Raw genomic sequence first — 19,295 nt, 5'->3', positions numbered from 1 at the left:
GTTTTTAGTAGAGACGACCAGTGACAAATAAAATGAGACACTTTCTAACTCTAATAACTAGAATGCATGCATGCAGTAAAATGCATTAGAGTCCATCCAAAATGATCTTCAGAATACGTTTTATATTGAGTGTTGCTTAATGCTAAAAATCCAGTGCCCTATGCTCTTTAAATTGTAAGTAAAATATTTTTATGGATGTTTAATAACCCAATATATACAGGAATCAATTAGGCAAACTGTTAGTTTTCATGTGTTTTCCTACGTTGCTGTTCTCTGTGCCAAATCTGTTCTTTCCCCTCCGCTGAGTCACCTGCTGGTTGATGACTAAGGTTTCTTCCCATTGCATGAATAAGATTGCAAGATCAGCCTTTTAAGAACACAATCTATGAATTTAACATGTTACGGTCCACTCTGTGTTTAAATAGCCGATTGGCAATCTTATCTGTGAATTGACCAAGAATTTTATTTCCAGGGCAACACCAGAGCTTAAAGTCACTGTACAGAATATTCTGGCTAATACATGATTTGTTGCACCTGAAATGTCAGCCCTGTTACAGCTGTATATTCAGATCGATACAAATATTGCTTTAAATATTGTGTGCTAAAATTTGAGAATATTTTTATTTCACATTATACGAATGTATTATAGTTAACATGTCTTCTTGTGTGATTCACAGCAGAGTGATTGCCGGTATCACAAGTAAAAATTAACACAAATTCTTTTTCTTGGATCCCAGGGGGCTTGCTTGGAAAGCAAGATTTTCTTACAAACTCTAAAACGTGAAAGTCTTATTCAGAACTAAAAACTATCTTGGTTCTGGAAAAACAGTGCACTTCAACTAAAAAAACTTTTGCAAATGCCCAGTCTGTTTAATGAATAACAAGGTGAGTTTAATATAAGTAGCAACATCACTGCACCTCCACATGTCCAGTAAAAATATCAATCAGTGGGGACGGGAACAATGAGCATTTTTATCTGAATTAGAGGACAAAAGCTAAACAATGAGGCATCTACATACATAGTATGGTTGACATATAATGAATCCAGCTTCACTCTTTGGATATGTTGCAAAAAGTGTTACTAAGATTTGCAGTCTCCAATACCACTGAAGCCAATATGGAAGGAGCTAATTTTGTGCTTCACCAGAGTTACTATAGACCCTGCTCTTATATTCTGATATGCCATTGAACTACAGACCATGTGATGGACGGTCATACTACAGTAGGAGTGATCTTGTTTTAATATGTGACAATGTTCTAATATATACAATTTCAGTTAAACACAAATACATGAATTGCAGTTATGTCATGCTAATTACAATACAAAACATGGCTAAATATAACCCTAATCTGCTTCAAATTAAAGGATGTGGCCTATAATTGTATCCTGTAATTTCGGTTATTGTGAACAGGGCTGCCTTTAATGAATGAGTATGTGTGAATGAATGAATATGTGTGTATGAGTGAATGTACTTATATATGTATAGGTGTGTGATAGCATGGATCTGTATGTGTAAATGGGAGGGTCCAAATATGGCGCAGGCAGGCTATTTGGTGGCAAAGATGGCACAGGCAAGTTATTTGCAGGAAAGATGGCACAGATAAGCTGTTTGGGATAAGGATTGCACAGACATGTTGTTTGGGGACAAATATGGCAGAGACATGCTGTTTGGGGAAACAGATGGCAAGTCCTATGCATCCGATCTGAGTGCTGGGCAGGTCCAGTAATGGAATCTGGGTGCTGGGGCAAGTCCTATGTGTGCAAATCTGGGTGCAAGGGCAGGTCTTTGGGTTTGTTACTGGTGATCTCTGTCTGCCATATAGGGTTTCCATGCATTATTTGATCTATATGCTCAATGCTGAGATTACATGTGCTTTTCAGTTGATCTATACCAGGGGCGTTTCACTGTGAGAAAATATGGCCTTTAATAAAATATGCATATTAAAATAAATTAAATGACACAAAACCTTTACTTTTCCTCTCACTGATTTCTGGGCCTAGAAAGTTTTGTGACTACAAATGCAGGATTCTGTATAAGTAAAAAGAAAATAGTTCTATTTATTTTAGGGATGCACTAAAATGAAAATTCTGGACCAAAACTGAAAATTCAGGGTTCACTTAGCCAAAACTGAAAATGACCCCCCACACACTTTTAATAAAAGTAAGTTACACACCAAAATTGTACGAAAAATGATATATTATGATTGTTAACAGCAATCTCAGGCATACCTAGATTCCAGTATGTACTGGTTGGCTGGGCATTGTACCGGTATTTTTTGTCCAATTTTAGTGTGTAACCATGCTTTTATTAAAAGTAACACACCACAATTGGACAAAAAAAATCAACAATATGACTTGGCATGATAGGAGTGTGATTGCTAACAGCAAACACACTCTTTTTATACCCAGGCAACCAGTAAATGCTGGAACCTAGGCACGATGGGACTGTGATTGCTGTTAGCAGATTGCTGTTAGCTGTTAGCAATCACACTCCTATCATCCCAAGTCAGCCAGTACATGCTGGTACAGGGTGGCTGTAAGTGCAGACCCCATACTGCTGGCAGCATCAATACACAAGGGGGGCAGCTAGCCAGGTTTCAGCATATACTGGCTGACTTGGCATGATAGGAGTGGGATTGTTAACAGCAATCACAGTCCCATCATGCCTAGGTTCCAGCACTTACACATCCATGCTATCACACACACATTCATTCACAGATTCATTCCCTCAATCAGGCATACTCATTCAAACACACTCCCCCACCCCCTTACCTGCACTACAGCTCTGTCAATGCTGATCACAGACTTCAGCAGGGGGCGCGGCCTCCCTCGTTCTCCCCACAGGGGAGGCAGGACTGGAGCATAGACCCTCCCACAAGTAAGCAGCAGGGCTCTTGTGATCCTGGCTGCCGATCTCACGCGGGCCGCACCTCGAGGTCCCGCGGGCCGCATTTGGATGCCCCTGATCTATACCTTCAAGGCTGGGTTTGTGTGTCATTCAGTTGCTTTTTACCTGCAATGCCATGTTTTCATCTGTTTGTCATCATTTATTAATACCTGCAAATACAGGGTTTGTATGTCTTATTCAGTTTATCTATATCAGCAATGTTGTGTTTCATGTGTTGTTTATTTGATCTATACCTGAATTGAATGAGGGAGGAAAAAGAGATGTGGTACAGTGAAGGAGGTGACAAAGGGACTGTGGGGGTGTTGAAGGGGGATGGGGTGATGACACTGGAGGGGGCACCACAGGAGTGGCCTGCACAGGACGACTGAACACCTAAAGCTGGCCCTCATCGCGACTCAGAGTCTGTTTCAGGTCACTCGCTGGACACGCACCATTCATTTGCTATGCAATAGTATTGTGCTCCTCCCCTGTGCATGCGGCGTGAGGATGTCTCACGAATAGTCACGCTAGGGTCAGAAGGAAGAAAGACCACACTGTCTCCTCCTAATATGCAGAGTAAGTGTGGCAAGTACTTTTTGGTTTTTTTGGTGTTGGAGTGGAGTATGTGATTGCATGCTAGGGGGCCCAGGGTCCAATCAATATTAAAGGCTGACCCGATTGTTAATGTACACAGAGTTGTATTTTTCCATGTATTCACTTTTTTGTTTGTTTTTTAATAATGTTAAAGGCTTTAACTGATGCTTTGTGCTATTCATTGCCTCTGTCCCTGAGCACATTTATGCATCAATACATGCATGCAATGGAGAGTGGCTGTGTCTCTTTAAGAAAGTGCTGCAAACACTAGTGTTACCCTGAAAACAACACATTAACATATGAACATAAAATAAAAAACCTAAAAGCACATGTGACTCTATGTATATATTTTGTTCTGTGCAGAATAATGTTTTGTGAACAGCTGGAAAGAAATAACCCAAAACTTCCATAACTATACAGCTGATAGTAGAAATAACCTCAACCACATTGAATATGTCCTTCTACGGAGAGATAAACAGATGGAACACTCAAGTCGTCTCCAGATACAGAAGAGAATCGGGAACTATTATACCTTACGGATTGACAATTAAGTTCAATACAAAAGAATAATGGCCAAAAGAATGTGACGTCTGTTGGCAGGAAACAATGTCAGTAAGACGTCTTTGACAGAACATTTGTACGTTGTGTGGGTTAGCTAGAGTTTCTTCTCGGTGAATGCCATCAACCTTCTAATCATTCACTGTGTTCCTTTGACAGTTATATCATGCTAATCCTTTTTACTTAGCTGCAAAGATCAGCACCTCTCTTGAGACACCGGCTTCCTCAGACCCCTCGTTTTACGTCATCTGAACAAATATAAATTCCAAACATATGCAGAAATTTGGAGAGCGAAAGAGCAAGGGCATGTGACTCATCCCTCTCTGGAGAATAAGACTCATCTGCTATGAATGAGAGAAAGGGAGGGGAGGCTCTTGTAGTCGTGCTCATCCCTGGCTCAAAATAGCTTGATATGGAAGAGTTATTTCTGTATCTAGCCAATTACTACCTTTACTGCCACGGTGACACAGGATCCGTGTGATAAATGGAATTCTATAGAGTAGACGACTAATGTGACGCGGTAAAAGGATTCGACTCAGCACTTCCACCATGATGTCTGTTGCTTCAGGTAGAACGTGTCAAACAGAAAACACGGTAACACTCGACATGTGGCAAAAGCATTTATTGAGTAGATACTCAATGCTCTATAACATAATGTTCAAGAAACGCCTAGTTCACTTCCCTATGTATCTTTCGCTAAATGTAAGTGTTGCATTGATAAAGAATGGAAACATGCTTATGCAGGGTTTACGGATTTAAAGATGCATTAGGAATGGTTTTAAGTTAAAATGTGAGCGTCAGCAAGTGGTTTGATGCGAATAAATAGATATGTAATGGGAAGCACATTCTAACAAGCATATAAATGCAGATTCCCGGGTGCTGCAGAAGTGGCAACATGTAAATCAAAGCAGGGCATCGGCATTCACCCAGAAAATTAAAAACACCTATTTATATTTGAGATGGATGTTTTAAGTAGAATTTGCTGGGTGAACTCTGATTTGTTGCTTCTTCATTGTAATTTCATTTCTGTCAGTTATTTATGAACACACCAACTGTTGGCTATTATTGTTCGTTGGCCACCTTATGAGTCACATATGAGTTAATTCTTGTTTTTGGCCAGTCTAGAAGAAAGAGTTGTTATTTGAATTGTGCGTCTTGGCCTAGACAAGAAAAATAATGCAACCTCATCTGTTTTTACAAGGACAATAAATAAATTGGACTTGATACTAACAGGAACATGTAAACTGAGCTGATCAAGCATTACTTCTCAACAAGCAGCAGAACTTCTCTCCACCATAGCTAACACCCCCATATCTCCTTTCTCAATAGGTCAAAAACATAGGAGCCGTAATAAACAACAATCCCTAATACTGCAGGCAGAATCATCAATGGGAAATGCAAATTTGATCACATAACTGAGCAAACAACATTGACTATATAGGTAAATGAGGCTACAAGTAAAGCTTTCCAAGCCACCCCCTCCATTGCCACCGTACAAGGAGACCATTCACCTTCTCCACCTATCATTAAGATAGATAGATAGATAGATAGATAGATAGATACTGTAGATACCTAACATGTAACACATAAAAAAAATATGTAAACATATCGCCAATATTTCCATATTAAATATATATGTGTCCATGGAAAACACAGCTGAGATGTCTAGCAAGGTGTGTATTGATGTAGGCTAAGTGTAGTGTAGACTGTGATGAGCAAGGAAGACCTAACCAGCAAATCAGTACAACATCTTCCTGAAAAACAATTGTCTTGCTCAATGAAATCAAGATTTTATTAAGGACACGGAGGCTCCTATTATAATGCATTCTCTTTCTTTATTACTACTCCCTCAGCAGCAAAAAATACAGGAAGTAGGTAACCAAAGAGAAAAAACACATATCAAACATATAACAGGTCAGCCAATCAGCAGTAGATCCAAGTGTATCAAAGGGTGAGACAAGCTGCTGCACTTCCTCTTTTCTTGCTGCTCCCTCAGCGGACAGTTAAGTATTTCTATGCTCTGTATTATTCTATCCATGATTGGTTTCTGCTTTATTATTTAATTCATTATCCGTTTGATTTCTGCCTTATGATTGCTTCGTTTATTTCTGTCATTGCTATTATTATTCCATTCGTTTCTCATTTGTATTTGTGCCTTGCCACCGCCCCCCCCCCCCTTGCCACCTTTGCTGTTCGTTTATTCTTCGGTTTCAGCCGTTTTACGGATCTCTTACCTTCCTGGTTCCTCCGGTTTTCTTTGCCGGTATTGCGGTGCTCTTCTCGGAGCTTCTGCATCTCTGGCTTCGTTTTTCTGCCGGCGAGTCTTGTGCGCGCATGCGCACTGACTCGTACGGCGGCCATCTTGGTTCGCACACTTCTTTCTGGTTTCCCGCGATTCCAGCTGCGTTCTCTTCGCCGGTAGTCATCCCAGCTCCTTCGTTTTTTCTCCAGGTGTTTCCTCTCGGGTTAATCAACCCTTTGCTTTCATTTATTTGCCGGTATTTGCTGTTTTAGGGTTATGGATCATTTTAGTGATCAGACTGCTCCTACTGGGGCTGCAGGTTCCTCCATTAGTGCCCATGATGATGCTCAGCCTCTGTCATCTGAGGATTTCCAGTCCCTTTTGGATGCTACCATGTCCCACTCCATTTCTAAAGCCCTGTCCTCTGCTATGGGTGCAATGTCTCATTCTATAACCCAATCTATACAACAAGCTTTGGTCCAGGCTCCTGTGACCTCAGCTCCCATTACTGTAGCAGCTCCTGCTGCAGGCAAAAAGGCCTTATTTAAATCTAAACACCTTTCTCCACTCCTGACTGACAGCCATGCTACTGTCGTGATGGGCAAGGTCCCTATTCCTGTCACTGAGAGCGCTGATGCACCGCGCAAAAGAGTCCCTGACCGGACAAAAACGGCCAGACACTGGAAAAGAGCTAAGGCTCAGGTTGATTCATCAGAATCTGATGAGAGTGGTGATGACCTTATTTCATATAAGGATCCCGGTTCTGACATTTCTGATGAGGGCGAATCCCCTGAGTTTGATTTATCCCCCTCTGGGGTTGATACTGTTCCGGTTCTTTACCCATCTGGTGAGACCGATGTTGATGTTAGAGACCCTCAGGGCAATCCCCTATTCGATCCAGATAACTTACGCCACCCGCGTTCTGCCGAATGGGACCCCCCGGCACATATCGCCCAATATCTCGCTCTCCGGGTTCGCAAACCCCTCACTAAGGAGAGTAGACGTAAACTTAGGGCTGAATGTCCCAGACCCATAGTGCCTAATGAGGTCTGTAAGACTCCCGAGGTTGACCCTCAAATTATACAGTTTCTATCTAAGACAGGCTGGAAGCCCAGGAAGGGTTTAGAGTTCTCCCTTCGCCACTGTCAGGATAAACTCCTAGACAGCTTGGGCCCCATCACTAAACTGTTTGAATTGCTTGAGGCAGGGAGAGCTTCTCCTGACTCTTTCGATCTGATACTCCTGAACAAACTCCAGTTGGTGGCCTGGCGTGTTTCCGGGGACCCTGGTCTGTCGAGGGTGTTTCACAACGAACTCTCCTCCTCCTGGCAGATGCGTGGGCTCCAGGCACTAGACGTGCCTATGCTTCGGCGTGGCGATCCTGGTCTGGCTGGTGCCTGGGCAGGTCATTGGATCCCGTTTCGGCCCCTCTGAATGTGGTTCTGTCTTTCCTTACGGAGCTCTTTCATGATAACAAAGCGTACCGTACGGTTAATTTGTACCGCTCGGCCATTTCTGCTGGCCACTCTCCTCTTGATGGGATTCCTATTGGTCGCCATCCTTTGGTATGCAGGTTGCTCAAGGGTATCCGGCTTTCCAGACCCCCTGTGCCCCGTTACTCCTCTACATGGGACGTTAATGTTGTTCTTCGTTTCCTTGAAACTTGGTCTGCTAATCATGAGCTTTCTCTTAAGGAATTGTCGGCCAAGCTTTTGCTTCTTCTTTGTGTGCTCTCTTGCAAGAGGGTTTCTGATGTCAGGGCCTTGGATTTTTCTGCTAAAGTCTATCGTCCCGATGGTGTTTTGTTCGATATTTCTAGGCGGACTAAGACCAATATCTCTTCAGTTTTTTATCCGTCCTTTCCTCTTCGTCCTCTCCTATGTCCGGTTCTTTGCCTTCGGGAGTATGAGAGCCGCACTAGAGATCTTAGGGATCCCTCTTCTCTTCCCTTGTTTATTTCTTTTCGTCGGCCTCATGCTTCTGTTTCTTCTTCCACTCTTTCCAGGTGGTTGAAGTGGATTTTACATCGGGCAGGTGTTGACACTTCTATATTTTCTCCGCACTCTGTTAGGAGTGCTTCGGCATCCAAGGCTGTGGCCTTGGGTTGTCGTATGGAAGATATTTTGAGGGCTGCAGACTGGTCTTCGGACACTACATTTCGGGAGTTCTATCTTCGCCCTATTCGTCATTTTTCTGAACGTTTGGTTGATCAGCTTTGAAATTGCATTATAATAGGAGCCTCCGTGTCCTTAATAAAATTCTAAGATTTTACTAGTCTCATGACGTAAAGTCATGATTTTATTAAGGACACGGAGGCGAGTATTATTCCCCCCCCTTCTTCTTTCCCTCCCGTCGTTGGCTGGGTGAGTATATTGATTCAGTTTTAGCTTGACGTTTCGTCTCATATCCTTCATTTCTTATGCTGTGTTATCATGCATCGCTGTTGTGTCCTGCCTCTCATTTCAATTGCATTGTCTTACCTCATTTACTCCTGATATGTGGCATTTTCCACGATTTCTACCGGTGTCCTATTTTCTCTGTTTCAGTTTGATGTCTTCTGGATGCTCCCGGCAAGTTATCGGTTCCTTGAGATGCCTGTTCCTGTTTACGTTTTATTTGTTCCGGTTTGATTGGTTCCGCAAGAAAAGAGGAAGTGCAGCAGCTTGTCTCACCCTTTGATACACTTGGATCTACTGCTGATTGGCTGACCTGTTATATGTTTGATATGTGTTTTTTCTCTTTGGTTACCTACTTCCTGTATTTTTTGCTGCTGAGGGAGTAGTAATAAAGAAAGAGAATGCATTATAATACTCGCCTCCGTGTCCTTAATAAAATCATGACTTTACGTCATGAGACTAGTAAAATCTTAGAATTAGCCAGCAGAGTCTTCATCTTTAAATGGGAAACTTCGTTACAAAATCAGTGTTTTAAAGTTAGAATGTTTCATTATGTTTGTGGCGGAAATACATTGCTGGGCCAGGCACAGCCCCCCACCCCTGAACTATGCAGTCTCGTGGCCACTTTCCCGCATTCAACGTGGGCATCTCAACCATGGTTCCTTCTGTGGGGAAATATGGGGGGTCACTTATCAATACAGGTTTAAATGTACACAGACAGCAGATTTAGAAGATAATTTTTTTATTTACACAATTGAATTTACCAAAAACAAACATTTTCTTCTGTTTCTACTTTATCAAGAGAATGATAGATAGATAAATAGAACGGCTAATACAGAGAGGGAATTTAAACATGCATGGAATAGGCATAAAGCTATCCTGAATCTAAGACACAACCAAGTACTGATTAAGGTCTGAGTCTTTATATCAGGGAAAATGGGCAGACTAGATGGACCAAATGGTTATCAACTGCTGTCAAATTGTAGGTTTCTGTGGTCTATGTATGAATATGGAAATTGGCCTGAAAGTCGGCAAAGTCTGGGACTGACTCCATATCGTATTCTCATTTAATAAAATATATTTACTAGCACTTTATCGCATCTGAAACCCCTACTTGAGTACACATTACAGTAATTAAGAATATCTTTCCCGTCTAATAAGTATCGGTTTTCCCAAGAATTGTTTGATTAGTGAGTTGCTGCAATAGAATCTTTATCATGGGCTATTAAATAGTTAATATTTGGAAAAGTCTCCGCTTATTTATAATGTTCCCGAAATGACGCTACTAGTGCAGCATTATGTAAACTCTCCCATGTCCCTTTTATATTCTAGTTGGTTACCTGAGCAGCAATTAATCTGTTTATTTGGTAGCATCACGTATGCCTCTTGTATTATGTCTCAACCACTTCAATGCTGATCGTCCATGAACTGCACTCTGTATCCGCCGCCTCCTGTTCATCTTATTCTTGTCTTCTTTGGAAACAGTTTCTTGGACACTCTGTGCTCTGCGTCCCTTAGATTTGGTAACCATGACAACAAGATATAATATACCCTCATCTCATAGCTCTTAATAGATGTGCAAACATCCAGACGCATCATGTGCATCCTTGATCCACAGATGTCTAATGCAGAGGCAGACAATGCTAACGTCAAAACTGCTTGATGAAGCTTAGCTTGGTAAACAAGAAAAATAACACAGCACATATTTTTCATACCAGGTATTCATAAATTAGAATACCACCTTCTAAGCAATCCATGTCCCTAGTTCACACAGCTTTGTTTTAAGAAGGTTGATGTACTGAGACCACGTTACAATAAAAATCTTAGATCCGTGGTCTTCTAGTTTCTTGTGTTAAGATACAGCTCAGTTTGTAACAAGGAACGTCCAAACTTTGCCACACAGACCTCAATCACAATTCCACGCGGCCACCTCGCAGCACATTTCAGCTGAATGCCATAAGGTGGTCAGACGGGTAAGGTAGACTAGATGTTCCACTCCATCCAAACTCATCTCTAATGCACCCCTAACCAGGCACTTATATTAAAGTGTCCCGATTTGATCACCTCAAATGTTGGGGTGGGGGGTGAAAAAAATCTCAATAAATGAATTATGAAAGGCCTTTTATGCAGGAAAGAGTTGCAGAGCTGATCATTCATAATGCATGGATAACTCTGTAAGATTAGATTTTCCGTTATCACTGCATTTCTCCTACAGTGCTTATTGAATAAACCACAGTCTATGTTGGAGTTTTAAAAGATTAAAAGACCAACATTTTAAAAAAAAATCTTGTCCCCAGATTATATTTTAATTCTTTAATGCATATTGGAGTCCGTCCCTGTTAGATGGACTTCAGTGAATCTCATTTCATGTAAATTGGTGCATTCTTTTTTATTGGCGTTCTTATTTTTTACAGTATCTTATTCAAAACAATTTTTTAAATATATTGTTCTCTGTTATTTTAGCCCAATCTACTAGACAAAGACCTTGCTTTTGTTAAAAAAAAATGGAATGCCTCAGTGTAAATGACCCAGCCTGACCCTCCTACTAATGAAAGCCTATAAAGAAAATCATTAAGCAGAACTATGTTACCATTATCATAAAGTATCAACTCAGGGTGCCTTTACTGAAACCAGGAATAATAAATATGTTAGCTTCTTGCACATGCTTAGTAGCACTTACATTGAAGTCACTGACGCACTAGCCAATCACAAGTATGCCAACAAAACATCAGTATTCAAATTATATATATATATATATAATTTATTCTTTATATTATTGATAGTTCACATTCATTACCAAACATTAAGACACTGAAGCCATTCCCCATCCTGCCTTTTACATAAATAATTATTTAAACTGTTTTTGAAATCTTGTGTTGTGACAAAGGCTGTTTTAACATGTTCTTGTTTTTAGCTGTAATTTTCTTCTTTCTTATTTACTGTATCTATACAAATTATTATTTTTTCAAGACAAGAAGGGATTTCTTTGGATACCATCATCTAATGTATTGTGTAAAGAAAAATTATAAAATTTGGTGCAAAATTAAAAACAAAAACACTTTTTCTGATTTATTTTTTTAAAATCTTTCGCTCATCCACAAAATCTAATGAAAAAACTGCTAAAAAGATTCTAATATTTGTCCTGTTTTTAGAAGTACCCAATTATTTTCTTTTTTTGGCAAGTACAAGTAGCGTTTTGCTTTTTCAAAACCATAGTGACATTGTAACACTCCTGGATGCCTGAATCAAGTCACACATGTACATGATTTTTAAAAGCAGACGACCAGAGTGTTCAACTGGGCATTTTGACCTGGTATTTTTACATTTTTTATGCAGCCAGTTAACCACCAATCTTTGCCAAAGTTTGCAAAGGTAAAAAAAAAAATGCACAGATTGCAATTCAGGTACAGACTTACTGAGAATTTAATGGGTTGATAAGAAACACCCTAATATATATTCAGCAACACTGATCTATTAAATGTAAGTATTTGATTTAATTAATATAATAATTAGAATTATTTATCATGTGACACAAAATCAGATACTGTTGCTGTCAGAGGAAAGAGTACAATGACACATCTGCTAGGATTTATTCCTTTAACGTACTAAGTGCAATTAATGGGTTTTTTTTAATAACCATGTATCATATTGGTCATTACTAATATGTTTCCAACTACTTTTAAATTCTACAATAAAGTGCATTTAGTTGCAGAAGGCATTGTGTATGCTGGCAGACTTACATGAACTGCGTGCAAAAATGTACCAAAGAACATTTTATATGGCACTCCACTATAGAAGCCCCGGCAGAAGTGCTAGCAGCGGAGGTTGTCTCCTGCTGCGCTGCGGGGGATCCTCATCTCTGGCAGCCAGTAAACGTCTGCGCAATGCGTTCAGACAACCTCCCCTGCTGCTGGCTGGCACCTCCATTGGGGCTTCTATGGTGGAGCACCAGAAGGTCATGTCATGCCGGCGCTCCGTCATAGAAGCCCCAGCAGTGGTTGCCTGCATCGTGCAGATGTCCACCGGCCTGCAGTGCTGCAGGGGACCTGGATCCTAACGCTGCTGCTTGCTCGCAGCAGGGCTAAATGAAAAAGAAAAAACACGTGCCCAGCGCCCAGAACGGCATGTCCTGGGTGTTGTGCGATACAAATTTCGCTACCCCAAAAAGTGTGGCCTATAATCGGGCCAATACGGTATTTATTATGTCTTATTTTACATCTGCTCTACTATATTAAACTTAACACTCATATAGCATAAGCAACATGTGGGCATTTTCTTCTGGTGATTATGAAATTTGTATTTTCTAGGATTTAGCACCAGTATAGTAAATCTGTGGTTGATGGACCTAACATTAGTTTTTATGTTACAAAACAGCATAAGCATGCTTAGGCTTGTGTTTGACTGCCATAGTCTCTGTGCCCATGAGTACATATTTACAGTTGTGCTCAAAAGTTTGCATACCCTGGCAAAATATGGCATTGATTTAAAAAATATTACTGATCATGAGAAAAATTAATTTAAGGCTAGTGATCATATGAAGCCATTCATCTTCACATAGTGGTTTGGCTCCTTTTTAAATCATATTGATAACAGATATCACTCAAACGGCCCTGATCAAAAGTTTACATACCCATGAATGTTTGGCCTTGTTACAGACACTCAAGGTGACACACACAGGTTAAAATGGCAATTAAAGGTTAATTTCCAACGCCTGAGGCTTTTAAAATTGCAATTAGTGTCTGTGTATAAATAGTCAATGAGTTTGTTAGCTCTCACGTAGATGCACTGATCAGACTAGATACTGAGCTCAGACCTATGTAACAAGGTAATGGAACTTTATAAAGATGGAAAAGGATATAAAAAGATAACTGAAGCCTTGAAAATGGCAGTCAGTACTGTTCATTCACTTATAAAGAAGGTTAGACCGAGAAAGATTTCAGATACAAAAAAAACCCACCAGCGCCAATGCCACAAAAATGCCCAGTTACAATATGCCCAACAATACCTTGGCACTCCTCACAGCTTCTGATACACTGTAATTTAGAATGACGAGACCAAAATAGAGCTTCACGGTCACAACTATAAGCGCCATGTTTGGAGAGAGGTCAACAAGGCCTATAGCGAAAAAATTACCATCCCCACTGTGAAGCATGATGGTGCCTCACTGATGTTTTTTTTGGGGGGGGGGGTAAGCGCTAAAGTCACAGGGAAAATTGGGAAAACTGATGGCAAGATGAATGCAGCATGTTATCAGAAAATACTGGCAGACAATTTACATTCTTCCGCACAAAGCTGTACATGGGATGCTCTTGGACTTTCCACCCTAAGCAAGAGGCCAAGTTGACCCTTCAGTGGCTACAGCAGAAAAAGGTGAAGGTTCTGGAGTGGCCATAACAGTATCCTGACCTTAATATCACCGAGCCACTCTGGGGAGATGTTAAATGTGCGGTTCATGCAAGACAACCAAAGACTTTGCATGACCTGGAGGCATTTTGCAATCAGGAATGGGGAGCTATACCACCTGCAAGAATTTGGGGCCTCATTGACAACTATTACAAAAGACTTCACGCTGTCATTGATGCTAAAGGGGGCAACACACAGTATTAAGAACTAAAAGTATGCAGACTTTTGAACAGGGGTCAGTTCATTTTTTTTTTCTTTCTTGCCATGTTTGTTTTTGTGCCGTTCTGTTATAACCTACAGTTGAATATAAATCCCATAAGAAATAAAACATATGGGTTTTGCCTGCTCATGTTTGTTTTCTTTAAAAGTGGTACATATATTACCAACTCTTTAAGGGTATGCAAACTTTTGATCACTTTTGTAAAACAAGAAAAATAACAATAGGGTTGGTTCTAAAATAACAGCAGTTGGTTTTGCCTGTCAGAGGCTTAGCTAATCAGATCTAGGTTGGAAGCACAATAAACTGAATGAGAAAAAGGATGTTGGATGCAGTGTCTTGAGATTAAAACTTCAACATCTTAACATCACCCAAATGTCCGAGACAGGACAGTCATTTGTGTGGGTACACTGAACCATGACTGGGTGCCAAGTGTGCATAAGGTCTTAGCATCTCATATAACCACTCTTGATGTGCCTTATGAGAAGCCAGCTCTGATGGGTTTTCTCCTGCATCCAGGGTCGTGTTTTGCCTGCCGAACATATACCTTCTTTGAATTTCATCTTAAACATTCAACTACATTATATGAATTTGACCCTCCTTTCACAAAATGTCATATTTCAATTGTCGTCCAGGGTAGCCAACAACAGGCTTTAAAATAGACATTTCATTAAACTTCCTATCTGCACCATTGACTTCCACAAGCATTGTCCCAGATGCTAGTGTATTCCTACAGATATGCTGCATTATTTGTACAGCTTTTCTCTTTTTCGGAAATTGGTTCTGTGTCCATTAAAGACATTCACCATCTCTTGATGTGTCGGTCTGTGAAAGCCATTTTGTCTGCAGTCTATGTGTTGCTATAGAAACACAGAGCCATAGTATGCGAACACTAATGTGATAATGAAATACCATAGCAACACTAAATGTTCCCTGCCTGACTCCCAAGGCCATTCTTTATATAATTCATACTAGATTGGTAATTAAGTTAGTATCAGTAATATTAACCTTTTTTATTATTAAACTAAATGTTTGATAAAGCAACAAAAAAGAGCAAACCAAAAGCCATATATATATATATATATATATATATATATATATATATATATATATATATATATATATATATATATATATATACACAATCCATATAATGAGGGGGGGGCAAGATATAGGCTATATAACATGCAACATTGTTAAGGGTGGGTTACATCTGTGTAAAATGTATTTTTTCTTTTACTCGCAGCACTTATATATTCTCACCCACCTACATGAAACAATACAGAGAGGCATGGCCCATGTTGTAAGTTTATTCTGCAGACACATATTCACTGCTGTGATTAAACTTTGTGTAGCTCTGTAACAGGTGCACCAAGTATCCAAAAAATGGAGAAGAAGCCTATCTGCAGAAAGGAGATTGCAGTAGGGCATTATAAATCTGTGGGAGCCGGAGTGTGCTCAGTAGGAAATTATGTCTATATTATAGATCCTCAGAACCAGCAGAAACCAATGCTACTGCTCTGTGCATCCTTGAAAAGACTTAAACACGAGCTGCCGATCCAACCCTGCAGCATGGGTCTGGGTAAAGGCCTTGATAGCGTTGCTAAGCAACAAGTTTCCAAGCAGCAACTTCTCCTAGTTCTCAGTTCTCCGAGTGAGCATCTCTTATTCTATCAGGGCATAGACCAGGGGTGTCCAAGTTTTTTCTGCTGTGGGCCACTTAATCAGAATTGTATACGTGCGAGGACCGCACTCATTTTTCACTGTGAGAAAATATGGCCTTTAATAAAATATGCAGATTAAAATAAAGTAAATGACACAAAACCTTTACTTTTCCTCTCACTGATTTCTGGGCCTACAAAGTTTTGTGACTACAAATTCAGGATTCTGGATAAATAAAAATGAAATAGTTCTATTTATTTTAGGGATGCACTAAAATGAAAATTCTGGACCAAAACTGAAAATTCAGGGTTCACTTAGCCAAAACTGAAAATGACCCCCCACACACTTTTAATAAAAGTAAGTTACACACCAAAATTGTACAAAAAAGTTATATATTATGATTGTTAACAGCAATACCCAGATTCCAGCATGTACTTGTTGGCTGGGCATGATAGGAGTGCTGTCAACAATCATATATAAATTGTTATTGTATTTTTTGTCTAATTTTAGTGCGTTAACACACCACAACTGGACAAAAAAAATCAACAATATGACTTGGCATGATAGGAGTGTGATTGCTAACAGCAAACACACTCTTTTTATACCCAGGCAACCAGTAAATGCTGGAACCTAGGCATGATAGGACTGTGACTGCTGTTAGCAGATTGCTGTTAGCAATCACACTCCTATCATCCCAAGTCAGCTAGTACTTGCTGGTAAAGGGTGGCTGTAAGTGCAGACCCCATACTGCTGGTAGCATCAATACACAAGGGGGGCAGCTATCCAGGTTTCAGCATGTACTGGCTGACTTGGCATGATAGGAGTGTGATTGCTAACAGCAAACACACTCTTTTTATACCCAGACAACCAGTAAATGCTGGAACCTAGGCATGATGGGACTGTGATTGCTGTTAGCAATCACACTCCTATCATCCCAAGTCAGCCAGTACTTGCTGGTAAAGGGTGGCTGTAAGTGCAGACCCCATACTGCTGGTAGCATCAATACACAAGGGGGGCAGCTATCCAGGTTTCAGCATGTACTGGCTGACTTGGCATGATAGGAGTGTGATTGCTAACAGCAAACACACTCTTTTTATACCCAGACAACCAGTAAATGCTGGAACCTAGGCATGATGGGACTGTGATTGCTGTTAGCAGATTGCTGTTAGCAATCACACTCCTATCATCCCAAGTCAGCCAGTACATGCTGGTACAGGGTGGCTGTAAGTGCAGACCCCATACTGCTGGCAGCATCAATACACAAGGGGGCAGCTAGCCAGGTTTCAGCATGTACTGGCTGACTTGGCATGATATGAGTGTGATTGCTAACAGCAATCACAGTCCCATCATGCCTAGGTTCCAGCACTTACACATCCATGCTATCACACACACAAATTCATTCATTCACAGATTCATTCCCTCAATCACGCATACTCATTCAAACACCCTCCCCCACCCCCTTACCTGCACTACAGCTCTCGATACCGCTCACAGACTTCAGCAGGGGGCGTGGCCTACCGCTTCCTCTGTACAGGACAATAGACCCTCCCACAAGTAAGCAGCAGGGCTCTTGTGATCCTGGCTGCCGATCTCACGCGGGCCGCACCTCGAGGTCCCGCGGGCCGCATTTGGCCCGCGGGCCGCATGTTGGACGCCCCTGGCATAGACTGTTCTCTTCAGGAGGATTCAGGAGTTGCATGGCCCAGCAAAATCCATTAACTTTTGCATTTGCAACTTTTACACCACTCTTTAATTGTATTGCTTGTAGCCCTGGTGCTTTTTTCCAGGATGTGCTCCATTACATACATGTTGATGTCATTCTGCTCTTTTGGTTGTATCATGCCGCTACTTTTCTCAGTCAAATGTGCATATGACAACGGACCTCACATTTACTCTCTGTAGAAGCTGTAGCCCCCTTTCACCACCCTTATTTTTTTAGGGCTTCTATATACCCCTTCAAATAATACTTTAACATTCTGGGCAATCATGTGCTTCCCCCGATACAAGGAGAGGTCTATTGCAAACAGACATTTACATTTTTATCACATGGACCGGGTACCACACAAGGAGGGAAAAAATGAGTAAAATGACAACACAACTAACAAAAAAACAATGTATTAAAGAAAAGAGGAAAAAAATGTGGTTGTGTATTTGAACATGGTATAGATACACTAGACTTTTTATTTGCTTAGTTGATATGCTTACTTGATACAGTTATTAGGGGATATTTGACAAATGTTATTGTTTAGATAAAAAATGTCCTTTAGACATTTCTAAACATACAAAATCTGACCACTAGTTCAAGTTATTCTTACTCGGCATAGAGCCGGAGAGAGAGAGAACTACCCAAGTCAGTCGACTCGATCAGAATCAGCATTGCAGTAGATAAGGCACATGTGATGAGTAAACAATGCAGTCAATGCACTACCTTCTCATTTTGTCAAATCACCGCAATATGAGCTGTCATGAAATGCACACTGGCCTGGACTGATACATTCTGACTACAGGGTGATGACGTTGTGATGCCACCATTCTGCTAATAGAAAGATGATCGGGCAGTATGGTCAAAATGGGATGATAGGCAGGCTTAAAGCTGACAAATGTTGCAATAAAAGGAACTCTCAGCAGGTAAAGTTTAAGGACATCACAGAAGCTGCCATCTTGGCTTTCTCTCTTTTTTTGGACTGTTGCAAATGAGATGAGAATACATTCAACACACATTTTGCCGACAATGAGAATAACTATATAAAGTAACAGAAAGATCAAAAATATGGTGAGAAATTGAATTGTATGGCAGATGGTTATAACCACTAAATAGTCTTCACAACACCGCTGATACAAGAAAAAAGCCACACAGAGACAGAACATGCAACGCACACAGATTTATGTAAATAAACAGAGGGTTTTCATGAGTACTACAGGAGAGGTATGGTTTTAGCTGTCTCGCTTCACTATTTATTATGAAGGGCCAAAACTGGCAAGTTTCTCCAGAATGAAGGGCCGAGCTGGACTGTGAAATGCATAATTGTTTAACAGATATCTCTGTTTTAACTACACATTATATAGGGCCATCCAAGATCTCCTTGCAGCAGAAGCAGACTGGACCTTCAAAATGTATTGTGAAGGAGATGAAACCACAGACCTCTTGAAAACTCAACTCTTCTTTTAGTGAATGTATCCCAAAGAGATTCAAAACACTGACAGTTTACATTTCTTTGCTAAAGGATTCTGCTTTGAAATGCTATTCCATGTCTATACGAGTCAAAAACAGCATTTAAATGTCCTCTCGTTCTACTAGCCGGCAAAAAAATTTGAATTGTTAGCAATGAGCACCA

The sequence above is a fragment of the Sceloporus occidentalis genome, unplaced genomic scaffold (assembly GCF_023333645.1).
Source record: "Sceloporus occidentalis isolate IW3139 unplaced genomic scaffold, rSceOcc1.0.p SCAF_53, whole genome shotgun sequence".
Taxonomy (NCBI): Eukaryota; Metazoa; Chordata; class Lepidosauria; order Squamata; family Phrynosomatidae; genus Sceloporus; species Sceloporus occidentalis.
The sequence above is the reverse complement of the archived record's forward strand: the minus strand, read 5'-3'. Positions refer to the sequence as shown.